Source organism: Sminthopsis crassicaudata, chromosome 2 (assembly GCF_048593235.1).
Source record: "Sminthopsis crassicaudata isolate SCR6 chromosome 2, ASM4859323v1, whole genome shotgun sequence".
Classification (NCBI taxonomy): Eukaryota; Metazoa; Chordata; class Mammalia; order Dasyuromorphia; family Dasyuridae; genus Sminthopsis; species Sminthopsis crassicaudata.
Window position 1 is genome coordinate 388,499,444 of NC_133618.1, and position 16,360 is coordinate 388,515,803.

The 16,360-nt window shown below is 38.6% G+C and overlaps 1 long non-coding RNA gene across 1 annotated transcript; it reads left to right on the forward strand.

The window, feature by feature from the left end:
- Positions 1-259: 259 nt before the first annotated feature.
- On the forward strand, positions 260-15,863 carry LOC141556785 (uncharacterized). Its single transcript, XR_012486640.1, has 3 exons — positions 260-2,035; positions 4,827-4,890; positions 14,816-15,863. It is a non-coding gene; the product is annotated as an uncharacterized LOC141556785 (long non-coding RNA).
- The last annotated feature ends 497 nt before the right edge of the window (positions 15,864-16,360 follow it).

The following is a 16,360-nucleotide window of genomic DNA, read 5'->3' on the forward strand; positions in this document are numbered from 1 at the left end:
TATGATCATGCAATTGTCTGTTCTCTAGCCTTTTCTCTAGTTCTTGGAGAAACAGAGTTAAAGGTTGGGTAATAGAGCATACTAGAGATGTCAGTGAATGACTTTTTTTAAATAGAATTTTACATTTTATTATATTATCTTGCCATACCAACAAATAATATATATTTTTAAATAATAATAGTTTTTATTTACCAGATATGTGCATGGGTAATTTTACAACGTTGACAATTGCCAAAACTTTTTTTCAAATTTTTCCATTCCTTCCCCACCCCCAGATGGCAGGTTGACCAATACATGTTCAATATGTTAAAGTATAAATTAAATACAATATATGTATACATGTCCAAACAGTTATTTTGCTGAACAAAAAGAATCGGACTTTGAAATAGTGTACAATTAGTGTACAATTAGCCTGTGAAGGAAATAAAAAATGCAGGCGGACAAAAATAGAGGGATTGGAAATTCTTTGTAGTGGTTCATAGTCATCTCTCAGAGTTCTTTCGCTGGGTGTAGCTGGTTCAGTTCATTACTGCTCTATTGGAACTGATTTGGTTCATCTCATTGTTGGAGAGGGCCGAGTCCATCAGAATTGATCATCACACAGTATTGTTGTTGAAGTATATAATGATCTCCTGGTCCTGCTCCTTTCACTCAGCATCAGGTCCTGTAAGTCTCTCCAGGCCTATGAATGACTTTTTCTGAGGGAAGGCTTCTTTCTAGGACTTTTCATTTCAAGCTAAAATAGTACCAGCTTACCCCACCTTAGATGCTGTCTTTTGCTTGAGGCCTTTGAGCAGTTCAGAAAATCTGCCATTCAACATCTACCTATTTCCCTAAAATGTATCTGGCAGAGTAGAGAGAGCCTATCTAGTCGGAGAGGCCAAGATGCAAGTCTTTCCTCTGCAGGTACTAACTGGGGGGCTGTGGGTAAGTCATTCAGCCTCTCAGTGTCCCACACAACTTTCCAAGACTGTAAATAACAAAGAAGTTGTCTAGCTGCTTCTCCAAGTCTCCATTCTAGTAGTTCCCCATCTATATGAAATCACTGCTGGACCCCCCTGACTCTAAGGCAGAAAAATACCCCCCCAATTCCCCTAAATCTTGTTCTGCCATTGCTCAGGGGGGAGTCCTCAAGCTCCCTCTGCTCCACCGACCATTTTCTTGAGAGATGTGAATGAATGATGCCTCATTGCCTTCTGGGGGACTCGGTTGAGTCTCCTCGAATTTTGGGGCTGGAAACTGGGTGCTGCTTTGGACAGCTCACTCCCACCCTCCCGGTCTGTGCCTCTGCGGCCGCCAGGTGGCGTTTAGGTGCCCAACTCTTTCCAAGCGCTCGCCTGCGATCTGGCTGGTGTGGGAAGATAGGGATGTCAGCTTCAGCCACGGCCTCCATCCTTGCGTCTTGTCCCTCACCTCTCCAGGGGGCCTCCCCGTCCAGCTGATGCTGTCAGAGCCCTCCCTTATGTGTAAGTGCGCTCTCCCACCGTCAGCTCCACGCAGTGCGGAGCACCGGGGAGCTCTGGCCTGGCAGAGCCCCACGAACATCACTGGAGCCTTCTTCCTGCCCAAGACTCTCTGAAGGTCAATTCCGCCTCTACTTTTTCCCCTCATAGATTTAAGTCTCAGTTTTCTCCCTAAACTGGGAGGGGTGGGAGGAGCATGAGGAGAACTAGTCCGCTGACACTGAAATTTGGAGGATGGGTATTCCCGTTCTTCCCCCTCTAGGTCCAGAGCTTTGGTGAGCTTGGCATAAAAAGGTCTAAAAAGACCATCACCGCGGCTCGATCGCGCCTCCCTCCTTCATCTTTCTCTTAATCAAGTCCTTGCGGCCCGGGGTTCCAGTTGTCCAGCAGCGCCCGCTCTTGCCTGCTCTGCGCCCGCGGTGGAACACTGCGCCAGGAACTTCTTTGGGGAAACGCGCGGACAGAAGCGGTCGGCCGGCACGGGCTTTGTCCGAAGTCCCAGCGTTACCTGAGACTCCAGAGAAATCAAGAAAGTTGCCTTTAAGATCGCCACCTCTGGGTTCCCTCCTGGGGTGAGTATTTTAGTAGGGTTTCCTAAAGATTCCCAAAGCGACATTTAGTCCAGAATGGTGTGGTGCTGCTGTCTGAAAGAATCGCAGTGGCTGTCCCCCGAGGGTGGTGAGAGGCCTCCAGCTGGTTATATAGGGATAAGGACTAGATTTAAATGTTAATCCTATAGTCTCTTGTTTCCCAGTAAATATATCCCTTGCCTTGGAAAACTGGAGCAAACAATATGAAAATAAAATGCGCAATGGTTAAGTTGAAGTTTGTGAAACCTATTGTTTAGAATGCTTTTGTAAAGAGTGATTATCTTTCTGTCCACTGGGCAATGTATGTACAAGCTAAGTAAATATTTCCAATATGAAGTAAAAAGAAGTTGAGCTTATTTAATGTTTTAATGACAAAGTGCTCATTTGAAACAGTGATATCTGAGTTACATTCTATTTTATCACCCATGTTTTGTTTGCAGACCTCAAGGGAAGAAACTAAATTCTTGTTATCTCCCATTTCCACTTTAAGTTTAAAATTTTGAAACTTGATATTTATTTTCAGATCAGCTCTTTCATTTGTGTCAGGCATTTATTATGGTTGTTTAGATTTTATCAGATGTTTACAAAAGTGCCTAAATATTTGAACAATAAATTCTGTCCACTGGTCTGAAACTGGATACAGAAAAGTATTTAAGAAGCTATAGATATAATATTACAATTAATTATCAATCATTGATGGTGATGAAAGAAAACAAGGGGATCAGACAGTTCTAAGGAGCAGCTGATTTCCCAGGATTTGTTACCACTTAATGCCCTAGAGTTAAGATGTTCTATGTAGCCCTTTTACAGTATGAGTTACATGATCTGGGCCCAGTGTGTGGGTCTTTAAATTCTGCTTTATCCTATGGTTTCAAGAGATTGTTTGCTGCCGTAATATTCCTCACTAATAGAGGTTCTACCTCAACTCCATCTATATAACTCCTGTGGAAATTTGGAGCTCAGAAAATGGGGTTAAAAAAATGCCAAGGCATGATGCTTAAAAGCCAGAATTGTCTCGCTCTATCTTTCTATCAAATTCCCTCCTTTTCTGTCTCTAGGAAGTCCCCTTTCAGAGCTTAAAGAGGCCTTGGGAATCTAGATCCCACTATGGAGTTCTTAAAACAGCACAGCCTCAGCTTAGAGTCTGAGTGTGAACAAGTATTTTCATGGGCAAAGCCACCTGCAGTATGACAGGGCTATGGCCAAAGTTACTTTTAAGTTCTCTGGTCCCAACCTGGGATGACACTGGGACTGACCAAGTGACAAAAATTAGATCAAGGTTCTATTTCTGTATTCAGCATGCGTAACTGAAAACTTCAGACGCACAAGAAGATTCGGACTTCTTCCCTTTCAATCAACCAATAATGGTTGTCTTCTTATTCTTTCCTAAGGCAGTGCCCATGCTATAAACAATTGCAATAGAGATAAAAATTCTTAATTAGCTAGTATGCAATAAATGCTTCTAAAAGTTTCAATGATTTTGAAAAAAAAGCTCTCAGCCAGAAGGTGTCACCTTGGGTAGGAGGAAATGAGGGGGAAATTATTGGCATAAATATATTCCTTGAGATCCTTCTTTCCCTTGGTTCAGAACCTACTATACTCAGATCTTCCAAGAAATTTCTTCATGCTGTCTACATAGAGTTGTGGTTCCTATGAAGGTCAATCTGTCTCTCCTCTGTTAGCATATTGTTTTCTGGCAAGGACCATGTGTCTCTCCTGTTTCATTGTTGAGTGGCCAAAAAATATAAGGTTCTTTGTATGTTTATGAGCTAGGATAGAACCATATGCTGTTTGAGGCATCCAATTCTTCCTCTCTTCCCCAAACCTTCTTGTACCCTTTCTTATAAAAGTGGCTAAAATGTAATGTTTAATTTAGTAATTACTGTTAAACAAAGAAAGGCAACAAAGTTCCTATGTTGATGAAGCTAATTTCACTATAGAGTAACCATCCCTGCTATGTCCTTTTTTCCCTAGGCCTTAGTTTTTTTGAAGACACACCACCAGAACACAAATAAACCTATTAATATGCAAATAGGCAGATCACACACACACACACACACACACACACACACACACACACACACACAACCTTTCTCCTATTGTCCCTTCTTCCTGGGAATGAAGTATTAGTAAGAGATGAGAAAATAGCTAGTCTAACTTGATCCTGCTAGAGGCAAAACATTGGCATTATTCTCTCCTTGGGGTGGATTTGGGGACCATAATGTTAGCCCATAGACTTAGTTAATCCCTAGACAAGAATAATCTGGTACCCTAACTCTGAAAGGATAGCAACATCAATCAAGAAGAATATATTTGGTTCTTTGGAATGAAAATATTGAAACTGTAAGTAAGCTTCAGGCAGTTCTGTTTGGTTACCCTCATGTCAGATACCACCCATCCCATCTAACAGTTGATTTGTGAAAGGTGGGTAAAGTCTAGGGCAGGGTTGTAAAAGGGAAAGGAATAGGAACATGCTTATCCTATGTTCAAAACTCCAACTTCCCTTAGCACTATACTGAGTATCTTATAAATATTGTCGCATTTTAGCCTCACATAACACTGCAAGGAAAATGCTACTTCCTTAGGTATCGTACCCAAATCTTGTTTTACTGTCCTGTCCTATCCTCTGGAGCTCTTCCCACTGCAACATCATAAAACATCCTGGCATCGTTATCAAGGCCCTTTGGGGAGCTTCCAGTCTGACAGGATTTGTCTGGAACTCAACAGCAATACAGCAGCTATGATCTCACTATTTTGCTTTTCTTTCTATTAGCCTCATGAAAGTGTGGGATGCTGGTAAGCGGGAACACATGAACAACTGGATCACAGACTCACTGGTAAGGACATCTAGTCAACAAGGCCCCAAAGATATACTTTTATATGATAACTGAGCCCATAAGGAATCAGCAGGGTGATATCCTGAGAGACTGCTTGGTGCAATGGAAAAAGCACAGAAATGTATCTGTTAAAAAAAATATATTAAGATTTAGAGATATAAAGATCTACCGAAGGTCTCAATTTACATCCTCACTTTTCCAGTTTACTAAATGTGTGACCTTAGCTAAGTCACCTAATTTCCCAAATTACTCTCTTGTAGAATGAGGATAAAATTATTTGTGCTACCTATTCCATAGACTGGAGGAACAGACAGGTCTTTGTAAATTTTAATTTAACTTTCTTTGTTAATGTAAAAAGTTGTTGTTGTTGGCATGCCCTTACCTCCTAGGATATAATTGTACTGAAAGATAATTAAGGCAAAGGGGGGAGATTTCTACTCAAGAGGAGGAGAAAACAAAATGCAACTGAACTTCCATTTTCTCTTTCTATCCCCTGGCATCATTTTGCAGTGGGAAGGAGTAATAACCTAAAGATAGTCTGGAACAAGGAAACAGACAAAAGTCAGAGTTGAGGTTCAGTGGTAGACCAGGTAGACATCCAACTTGAAATTAGCATCCTTGTGGTCTCAGCAGAGTCTCTCTGGCACATAGGGGGTCCCACCTTCCTAAAAGGCCTTCAGAGCATAGGCTTCTCCTTCCTCCCACCATAAGGTCTCTAACTTCAATGCTGACTGATGGCAGAATTAAGCTTAAAGGATGAAATAGAACACCATTCAGACTTAAAACACTGAGTATGGAAGTCCATATATAGCTCTAAAGACTCCATTCTATCTGCTGGGCTTTCTGCTCTCTACTCATGTCTCCCACTTCTACAAGATTTAAATATTTTCCACTTTGGAGTTTAGTGAACATAGCAAATATAAAAGGAAATGATATATACTCCCTTATAGTACTTCTAGCCATCCCCTAAATATCTTCCTAGTTGCCTTTCTGCATTTTTGGGAATAGCAGGGGAAAAACTCAAAACTACTCTGTTTTGTTGAAGGAAATAAGAGAAGCGTCTCATAGCAAGAGAAAGCAATTGGAACTCAATCTTTCCTCAGCTTACCAACAGTTCAATTCACAATAGTCGACAGGCTTAGTTCTCAGGATCTTTTCTTGCCATGCATGACTCCTTTCTTCCAGACCCAGGATCAGAATCTCCACTCACATCGTGGTTTCTGGAAGTCTTACTCACCAGCCAGTAGCATCTAGGCCTAAGCATTAATGATCCCCAGGTACCTCCAATACCTACATAGTGATCAGGAAGGCCAAAATCAACCTCAACAGAAGGAAAAGAAGACAGTCCTCTATGGCAATAGTCTCCAAAATGCACCCTCAACAATAAACAGTTTTTGAGCACATACCCTTTAATATGTGTATAATAGCTTATACAGATATACTACTGTACTAATAAATGCATTCTAAAATTTATAGTAAAATAGATATTAAAAGATTGAAGTAAAAATCAATTAAGAGTAAATAAGGAAATGCTGGAATTGGAGTAGAAAAATAATTTGGTAAGAGCTGAACTTTAGGAAAAATCACTAGCAGCTGTGTGAGATTTGCAGCAGGAAAACTAATTAAGAGGTTATTGCAATAGTCCAAGTAAGAGATAATGAGGGCCTTAACTGGGGTGGCAGCTGTGTGAATAGAAACATGGGTCAGATGGAAGAGATGACATTAGATGGATTAGAAATGACAAGATTTGACAACTGATTGAATGTAGGGAGTAAAGATATGTGAACAGTTGAAGATGAGACCAAGATTGTGAACCGGGATGTCTGGAAGGATGACAGTGCCTAGGTAGTAATAGGAAAACTACTAAGAGGGGTGGATTGGTTTTCTTTTTTTGGGGAAAAGGAGGTAATGTAATGAGATCTGACATTTGTAGAAACTCATCCTGTACCTCCAAAACAAAAAGGAGCAGGGCCAAGAAAAAGGAGTTCTTACCAGTCATTCCTCTGGATACCAGAGCCTATCATCTGGAGCACCAGATGACTTGGGAGACTGATTGATATGTTGAGAGGGAAGCTGTGGAATTTGCCAAATAGCAATTAGGTTATAAGTGTCCTGAGAGACTAAAGCCTAGCTCAGGAAGGCATATGTTGGGAGCTTGCAAACTGAAAGGAAGGAATAGAGTAAATGAGTGCTGGGAAGATGTAGGTATAAGTGTGTTATAGATAAACACCACGATGGCCTGTGATGGGGAGGATGATTGGTCACCCTCATAAGCAAACTGTGATCCCCCAGAGGCTCTAACCCTCATTTTGGAGACCACTACTTTAAGCAAACACACAGACCTCATATCTTTTAATCATAGAGCATGGCTTCTTTCTCCAAAATGTATTTGGGGGTACTGTAGCTTTCCTCTTACCTCTTTATTCTAGAGAGGGTTAGAGCAGTTTCACTTCCCAGTGTCTTACAAACTCTATTTCCTTCTGAAGAAATGCCCCTAAGTCTTCAGGTCCTCACAAGAAAAGATGATATAGACATAAAAAAGATGATATACTGGCTATATTTGATCACCCTTCCTTGGCTCATTTATGCAAATAGGCTTTGATTTGCTAACATTGAAATAAACCAAACCCTCAAAGGAACTTAGTCTTAGGTACTAGGATGAGAGTGAGGGTAGGATTGTGGGGGGCCTGGGGAGGATAATGGGCCTGAGTTGGGGAGCACTGTGGCCCAAGAAACAGGCACATTTCTGTGTGGTATGGTCCTTCCTAGAGCACAGAGAACTAAGGTAAACAGGAAGAAGCCAATAAGAATCTTTGGAAAAACCGTTCAGGTAGATATGGCACCACCTGTCTGAGGAATGAGGGCCTCAAAGAAGGCTATTTCTTCTTGTAATTACCATTAGTTTTCTCTTCTTTTACTGCAAAATCAATGGAAGAAATAATATACTGTTTGATGTTTCAAAAGGGAAAATTGGAAATCTTAGGATTTTCTGCTACTAGCAAGTTGTTTAAATATATATACATCCTCTCCTGGATGGCTTTGTGACACTGGTTAAGCCACATTACTTTTCTTTGAATAAGTTGGAGGATTCTTTCTATTATCACAAACCCTGAGCAAGATCATGGAAAGTGTCACATAACACCAGAGGAAGTCCTCTGAGATCAGAGCCAAGGACCCCAATGGGTAGAAAGCCCATCAGCAAAACCAATCATTCCTTCCTCTCCCCCCCTCAGCATCTATGATCTTCCTCTGGCCTTAAAGCACCCAGCTCATCAGGACTCTTGACTCATGGAGCTGACACAGGCATATTCTCAAATTCTGAGATTAAGCTGTGGAATGACAGGGAATCCCAGAAATGCACCAGGCATTCCTTCATCCTAACTCACTTCCTAAGTGATCAGAGACCCTACCTGAAAGGAAACCTTTTAATCCACTCTAACCAGGAAAAGGAACTATTCTCTTGAATTTCCCAGGAAGAAGAGAGCCACCTTTGCAGGGAGGGGAATGTGAGAAAGAATTAAATAAATGTGAAGTTTTCTCTGCTTAAAAAAAAAAAAAAAAAAAAAAAGATGCTGAAACAAGGACATTAATTGGACTAGTAAATATCATTTTCACAGGTGTTAGTCCTTGAAATCACTCAGTCTAAGGTCTGAGCATATTGCTGAGAGATTTCTCTGTCTGAATGCTAAGGTTCCCTAAAGGAGAAAGGCTTTGAGCATGCTCAAAATTCATGTGAGAATGTAGACCTGGGAACTGCATCATGTGATGAAGAAAAACAGCAATGAGAGAAAGGGAAAGTGTTCTGGGCATAGAGAGAGAGAAGCAACCCAATGCACAAGAAAACAAGATAAGGGATAGGATTAAGTATGGAGAACAAGAAGGGACCTGTAGTAGTGATACTCTAGTGTTGTGAACTCGCCAAAATATGTCGTGTATAATTAGAGTGTTTCCCAAAAGGACAGGGACTGCCTTGGATTTCTGATACTCAGGAAGAGTCTGGGGACATCCTCTGCTCCTACACATTTTCCTTTCTTGGGTGTTCTGTGTGGGCAGCTATATGGGGAACATTCCAGTTGAATCATAACTCTAGATCTGCTCTCTTGGAAGCATTATGTGCTAGGGCAAAGGGACCCAGAAAGGGAGTTTACAGCACAGAGGGACCTCTGCCTCCCAGCTATCACAAGAAAGGAGTTTTGGGGGATCAGAAAAACCTAATAACCTGAATCTAATGGTGCCTTCGGTCCTTAGATCCAACTGCTGTTTCTGAAAATGAGTCTAGAATGCAGTTTCATTTGAATCATGAGAAAACAAATTTGGTAACCTTAGATAACTACACAGCTATTTACTATTATAGACCATAAGATGGGTGGAAGAAGACATTAGGGCATGAAAATAAGGACAAAAAGTTAGCTTTGGAACACAATACTAAGGAATCCAAATGGACCATATTTGGGTAATTTTTGCAGACTTCTGGTTTTTGTTGAATATAAAATATCATTTGCATTGAAAATTACATATGACTTTCCATTCCTAGTGCTTCTTTCATTAAAAAAAATTGACACCGTGCCTTGGGGGGAAGCATTTAAATGGGATGTCAGAGAATGGGGGCACATTATATGCTGCCTCACCTTAACCACTCTAGAGGAGAGAACTGTGACTGTTTATCTTGGTATAAAGTGCTACTTGATTCCTTGCAGCTCTGATTTAATAAATTCCATGATGAGGAAAAATCCAGCCTAAACACCCTCCCAAGGCAAAAAAAAAAAAAAAAAAAAAAAATATATATATATATATATATATATATATATATATATATATATAAAGATGAAGCATCCCAGGAAAACTGTATTTTAGGGAAAATATTCCTCTGCTTTGGGGTAATAAAAGAAAAAGAATAGAGATATGGAGTAAGAGGGAGAAAAGGAGGAAAAAGCTGATAAAGAAAGGAACATATATATATATATATATATATATATATATATATATATATATATATATATATATATATATATATATATATATATGAAAATAAACTAGAACAGGCTAATGGCCCAGAGCCAAGTAGAACCCTTTCTATCCACATTAAAAAATAAAATTTAATTTTAAATTTTTTTCTCATTTCTTCATATTTGGCTATAGATCATGGACTTTAGAAACCAGTAGGGCCAAATGACTTTCTACTGCAATGATTTCTAGAACAATGTATTGTATCCATGTCACAAGCATCATTCCTAGCTAAGAAACCAACATTGAAAAGACTGAAGTGAATGGACATTCTCTCCCCTCTTCCCTTATCTGGTTCTCAAACCTTAGCTCTCTTTGGGAATAAATTCAAACCAATTACATCTTATCATCATAAAAGGAAGCAGTATGCTAAAGTGCAAAGAGTATCAGTTCAAGAGGAGGTAGATTCAATCTAACTCATCACCACTTACTATTTTTAACCCTGATGAAGTTCCTTAACCATCCTTACCTGTTTTTACCTCTATATAATTTTATGTATGTTGGACTAGATTACCTTTGAAGATTCCTTTCATTACTAAATCTATGATCCTGAGAGCCCTCTCCCAACCCAGTATAGCTCAGATATAGAGACACAATCAGCCCAATATTAAAGGAGTGGGGTGCAAAATACATGAGTCTTCACCTTTCACAATTCCCATTTCACTATAATGATTCACAAATATATATATGCACATATATAATTCACAATTATAAATATATATAATAATTCACAAATATCCCATTTTGTCCATCTGCCCTATATCATATTCCATTCATTGCCTTACTCCTGTTGGTGCCTTTACAGAATTTACCATTCTGAACACTATAGCTCTCTTGACTTCCTGCCTATTCTTTCCTGTTCTCTGTACTCCCTTTCCTCAAAGATGCAACACCTAGATGTTTAATTTCCTAAGGCTTACTTCTAGTTGGGCCAAGAATTTTTTCTAGTTAGTGCCACAATCCCATACCACACACCACACCACACATACCACAGTGAGTATGTTTATCTGCCACAGTGACTTCTTTCCCTGTTATATGTTTCAAAGTAACCATGACTCCTTTCATTCCAAAGGATTATTGGCTCCAAAAAGAGAATTCCTTGGGATTCCTTAAAAAGCGGAAGACAGCAAAAGGAAATACTTTATTTGGAAACAGACTGAGAGAATCACAGATGCATGGAATATCGCAACTTTTCCTGGCTAGATGTTACACAAAAACCTACTTTGAAGGATTCCTATTCTCAAATCTCTTGCCCTATGTTTAATTCTCATAGTCTTCTTAGCAGATGGGGCATGCTTTAGGAAACTCAGATCTCCCATTTGTGACCAAATCTGCATCTTCAAAATTCCTAAGGCAAAATCTTGACATAGAAAGCTCTGGTCCTTATTAGTTCTTACTCCACTACACCAAAGGCTTTCTGTAGGCATAGTAACACACTCAGGCATGATTGCTTTTATGTGAAGATGGTGTGAGAGGAAAAAACATCCTTGTCAAATATATTTTATATGTATATATGTATACATATATGAATACATATAACTCACAGCTCTTTTATTTGTAATGGTGAAAAATTGAAAACAGCCTATATGTCCAATGTTTAGGGGATTACTAGATGAATGAAAACATATTTTCAAAATATTCTTGTACTATAAAAATGGCAAATATGAGGAATATTAAGAAAAATGGAATGTTTATATACAAAGCAAGATTGATAGAGAAAAATGTGTAAACACTGACTACGAGCACCCTGAAAGGAAAAAAAAAAAAAAAAAAACTTCATTAAGTACACAGATTCAGAAGGGGACATAGAACAAATAGATTATTATTGTTATTATTTTGCTAAAATTTATATATTTTTTGAGATTTACTTCATATTTTGTTTGTTTATTTCTGATTTTTGAGTGTTACCCTGAGGAAGTAAGTAATAAAAATTTTTTTTTTTTTCAGATGAAAGTATATAAATATTCTTCTGCATAGAATCTATACAAACACAAATCCTTCTCTGGTCAGTTCTCTCTCTCTCTTTTTTTTTTTCCTGATTCATTGACCTGTCCTATCCTTAGAAACCTTGACTCCAAAGTATCTGCACAAGGCCGCCTTATTACTAATATAGGAACACAATAAGATGATATTTACCATTCCCAATAGGCAACTTCCTTTCTTTCATTTTTTTCCTCTCTCCCTCTACTGGCTTCTTTCTGAGAAGCTCTTTCCCAGGGCTGGGCCTGCTGACAGCAGTGACACTGCTTTAAAGAGACTGAGACAGCCCCATGTGACCAGAGCACCAATATCTATCCTGGTTTAGCATTCTGCCTCACCCTTCTACAGCCAGTGGAGAATCCAGACTCCAAGGAGAGCAATGATCCTTCTAGCTTTTCCTCACATCCCCCCATTTTTCTGATGGATTTTTTGGTAAAAACAAATCCTGTGGCTGTCAAAGGCTGCCTGGTGAGATCTGCTCTCATGCAGTCATGCTGTGTCCCATAACTATCTGCTTTTAGGAGACTGGATCTTCTTAGAGGGTGCTTCTTACGTGAGTAGAGGCAAAACCCTGTCATCTATGGAAACAGAGAGCTAGAACTAAGAGTTCCACCTGGTGAATGATGCAGGGAGAAGGCTTTCACATCGGGTGGGAAGGATAAGATTATGTTCAGGGATAGAAAGGGAGCTAGTACTTAGCTGAAAGCTAAGTCTCTTTAGTCCTCAAACCAACAGTAGTTCCTGAAACTTGTTCAAAGAGGAACCCAATCAGAGTCTGTGCCTTGGGCATGGCATGGTCTGGCTGACCCTTAAAATGCTTCCATATACTATGTGCCCTGAGCATTATAGTGATTATCAGTTTGTACTTGCCTGGAATATTTCAGATGCTCCAGTGAAAGCATAATTTCTTCCAATAACTGTCAAATCAAAAGTCCCAACTGTGTTTTACTAGATTGTAAAATCATTGAGGACAGGGATTGTCTTTTGCTTCTTTTTTGGTTCCCCTGCATGTAGCACAATACCTGGAACATGGTAGCACTTGGTAAAAGTTATTATTTGATTGATTGATATTCAGGTTGAGAAATGGTTCTGGTTTGTTTGAAACTAGTTATTTAATGAATTTATATTAAATGTTAAAGAATATTAAAGAACTATGAATTTAGTAATAAGAGCATATATTTTTAGTTAAAGAGTGTTATACTTTATTCTAACTCCCTCATTTTATGAATAAGGAAAAGAGGTCCTAGAGAAGTAAAATATCTTGCCCAAAATGTCACAGGTAAAAAGTAGCAGGCCCAACAACCCCCAATCTGGCACTCTTTCTACACTCTTTCTAGCCCCTACACTTATGTTTCTCTAATGCCCTAAACTCTGAAGAACCCAAAAGACCTACTCAGACCCTGAGACCCAGAATCATCACCCTCTGCCATTTTTGCTGCCTCACTCAGCGCAGACCTGCAGAGAACAACTAAATGATATTGAGCAAGTAAATCTGCTTTGCCTCAGCAAGGAGTTATGGTCATTTCAGAGCTCACTGCATGGATGACCTCTAAAAGTCCTGGACTATATGACTTCAGAAAAAATGGTGGTGAATGCTATCACTTCTCTTTGTTTTATTGGAGGTGCCTGGAAGGGGCAATGCTCCTAACTTTGATCATCCATGAAGGGACCAATCATGGCTATTGCTCAGAAATGCAGTATTTTAATGCCACCTGGTGGAAGAAAAAAAACAATGCAATTTGCAATCACAGCAAGTCTACTTGACTGCAGGCTTTGGTGATGGCCTAGATGTCGGGAAAGAAGTAGCAGGGGAAGAAGTCTGAATTGCCTCAGCGTTACCAGTCATATTTTATCCACTGTCTTGACCTTAACAGTATATACATTACAGAGGCAATATAAGATTGGAAAAAATGATGTATTTGGAGTTAGAGAACCTGGATTGAAATCTTGGCTACTACTTTCTCCCTTTGGGATTTTAGTCATCACCTTCTCTGGGCTTCAGTTTTCTCAGCTGTAAAGTAAGAAAACTAACTAGTTGTTATCTAAAGGTTTTCCCTCCTACCTCACTGTATCCCCCCAACTCTAAAACTATAATCCTCTGAAGATTTCATTATTTCCTATGTCTATGTCCTCTGGTCTGATACACAGATAAGTATACAGTAGTATACAGTTCAAGGATGGACTAGTATAATATTGCTGTGTCCCTGATGTTTGTGTACCCTAAATATCTTAAAATCAATTTTAAAAATCCATCTGGGGACTCTAGGGAAGTGGAGGATTATGGAAATTTGCTACTTATCTTTTTTTTTTTTTTTAATCATTCTGCTAACTTTTTTTGTGGTAGCAAATAATTGGAAATTGAATGGATGCCCATCATTTGGAAGATGCCTGAATAAGATGTGGTATATAAATGTAATGGAATGCTATTGTTTTTTAAGAGATGATAAGCAGGCAGATTTAAAAAAAAAAACCTGGAAAGACTTATAAATTGATGCTGAGTGAAGTGAGCAGAACCAATAACAGCAAGATTGTGTGATGATCAACTATGATAACTTAGCTCTTCTTAGCAATATAGTGATCCAAGACAATTAGCCTTTGAATGGAATTATGGAGACTGAATGAAGATCAAAGCATTTTTTGCTTTTTCTTTCTTGTGTTTTTTCCCTTTTGTTCTGATTTTTCTTTCACTATATTTCTTTCACCAATAAGAAAATATGTTTAAAATGATTGTACATATATAACCTATATCAGGTTGCTTCCTGCTTTGGAGAGGGGGAAGGAGGAGGGAAGGAAAAAATTTAGAACTTAAGATTTTACAAAAATAAATATTGAAAACTAAATTGAAAAAATACTACTATTTATTAAGTGGGGGATTATTATGTTATTATAATTATAATTCTATTCTATTGTTATTATAAAATTATTTTTTCTTTTTATTAAGGGAATACCTTTGGGAAAAATTCTGTCTCAAGCAAGATTCCAGGACTACATAGAAGCTACAGCTTTGGTAACTGCCCAAGGGCAAAGACTACCAGAAGGAAACAGCTTTCTTCTTACTTCTAAATAACCCATGATCCATGTCAGTGGAACCATCTAGTGACAAATGCTAGACAATACATGAAACTGTTGCCAGGAAACTGGACAGATACCTCTCTTCATCAACAGCTTTTCTCTCATTGCCATAGTAGCACTTAGAAAAGCCTATGATAAAAATCTGTGTTCCCTAATGCCTTTGTCTTCTAAAATGCCAAAAAGAACATCAGCTGTTTTCTCCATCAAGCTTCATTCCCTGTAGTCGTTCCTTCCTTGTTTCCAACATTTAGTAGCGACTCATACAACATTTAGTAAGACAACTATTACAGAGGGTGCATTCCAGAGCAAAAATAGAGATACTGGCCTCTCTGTGGCTTCCCTTGTAAATTTTCTGTGTTGCCACGGTGCCATTTCTTTAGAAATGCCAATCTCCTCAGCAGAAAATTGTGATTCTGTGTTGAGAGAATGTGAATTATATTGAATTTTTAGTATTACAAAGTAAATTACAATTTTGGGAATTTTGGGGGGAAAAAAAAGATTATAGCTATTCTTTGAGAGGCTATAAAGAGGACAAGTTCTGTGCTTAGATTTATTTTTCACGTCTCAGAAAAATGAGCTGGGGGTGGATAAATGACTTTGCCAGAATCACATGTTTTAAAAAACAGTGTCCCATTTCCCTCCCAGTCTTCAGAGTTGCTGGTACCTTGTGCACAGAATCTTTGATGGGCCATGAGCTAAATAACAGATCAGCAACAGCTCTAGGCCTTAGGCTTGCCCTCATTTCTGTTTCAGTCTGCAGACCCTACTAGGGTCATTGTTATTTTGTTCTACATCCAGACTCCAGAGGACCCTGAAAGAAGGCCAAGCCCTGACAGAATAAAAGTGGCTTGTCTTTTCTGTTACTGGACTTGATAAGGTAACCATGGGCTATTTTGAGTAGCATATAAAAACTGAGATATCACCTTTTGTTCCAATTTTTCTGCTCCTTTTAGGGAATAAAGAAAAAATAAAAATAAAAAAATGTTTTAAAAACTGAGATATCCTTACTTCTCTTTATTATTAGTAATTCTCAAGCATTTTCAGGAGGAAAAAAATGTTTTCTGCCTAATGACTTTAAGATAGTGCCTTCTCCCTACCCCCCAAGGAATCCCTTAGATGTGCCCCAGAAGAACTAGTATGTGGCATATGTGTATTAAACATATTACATCATGTCCCAAACCCAGTGGTAGAGTCCAAATAGACTCATTAGCCTTAGCCTTTAAAAAAACAAACAACAACATAACAGCAAGACTTTAACATAACAGTAGAAAATAACCAACAAACACATTTATTTGGCTATTTATAAATTTATAATTATAAAAGACTTTGTTATTATGAAATTATATATATATATTTATATAAACTATTTATAAAAGACTGTTATGAAATTTCATATATATATATTACTATCTTG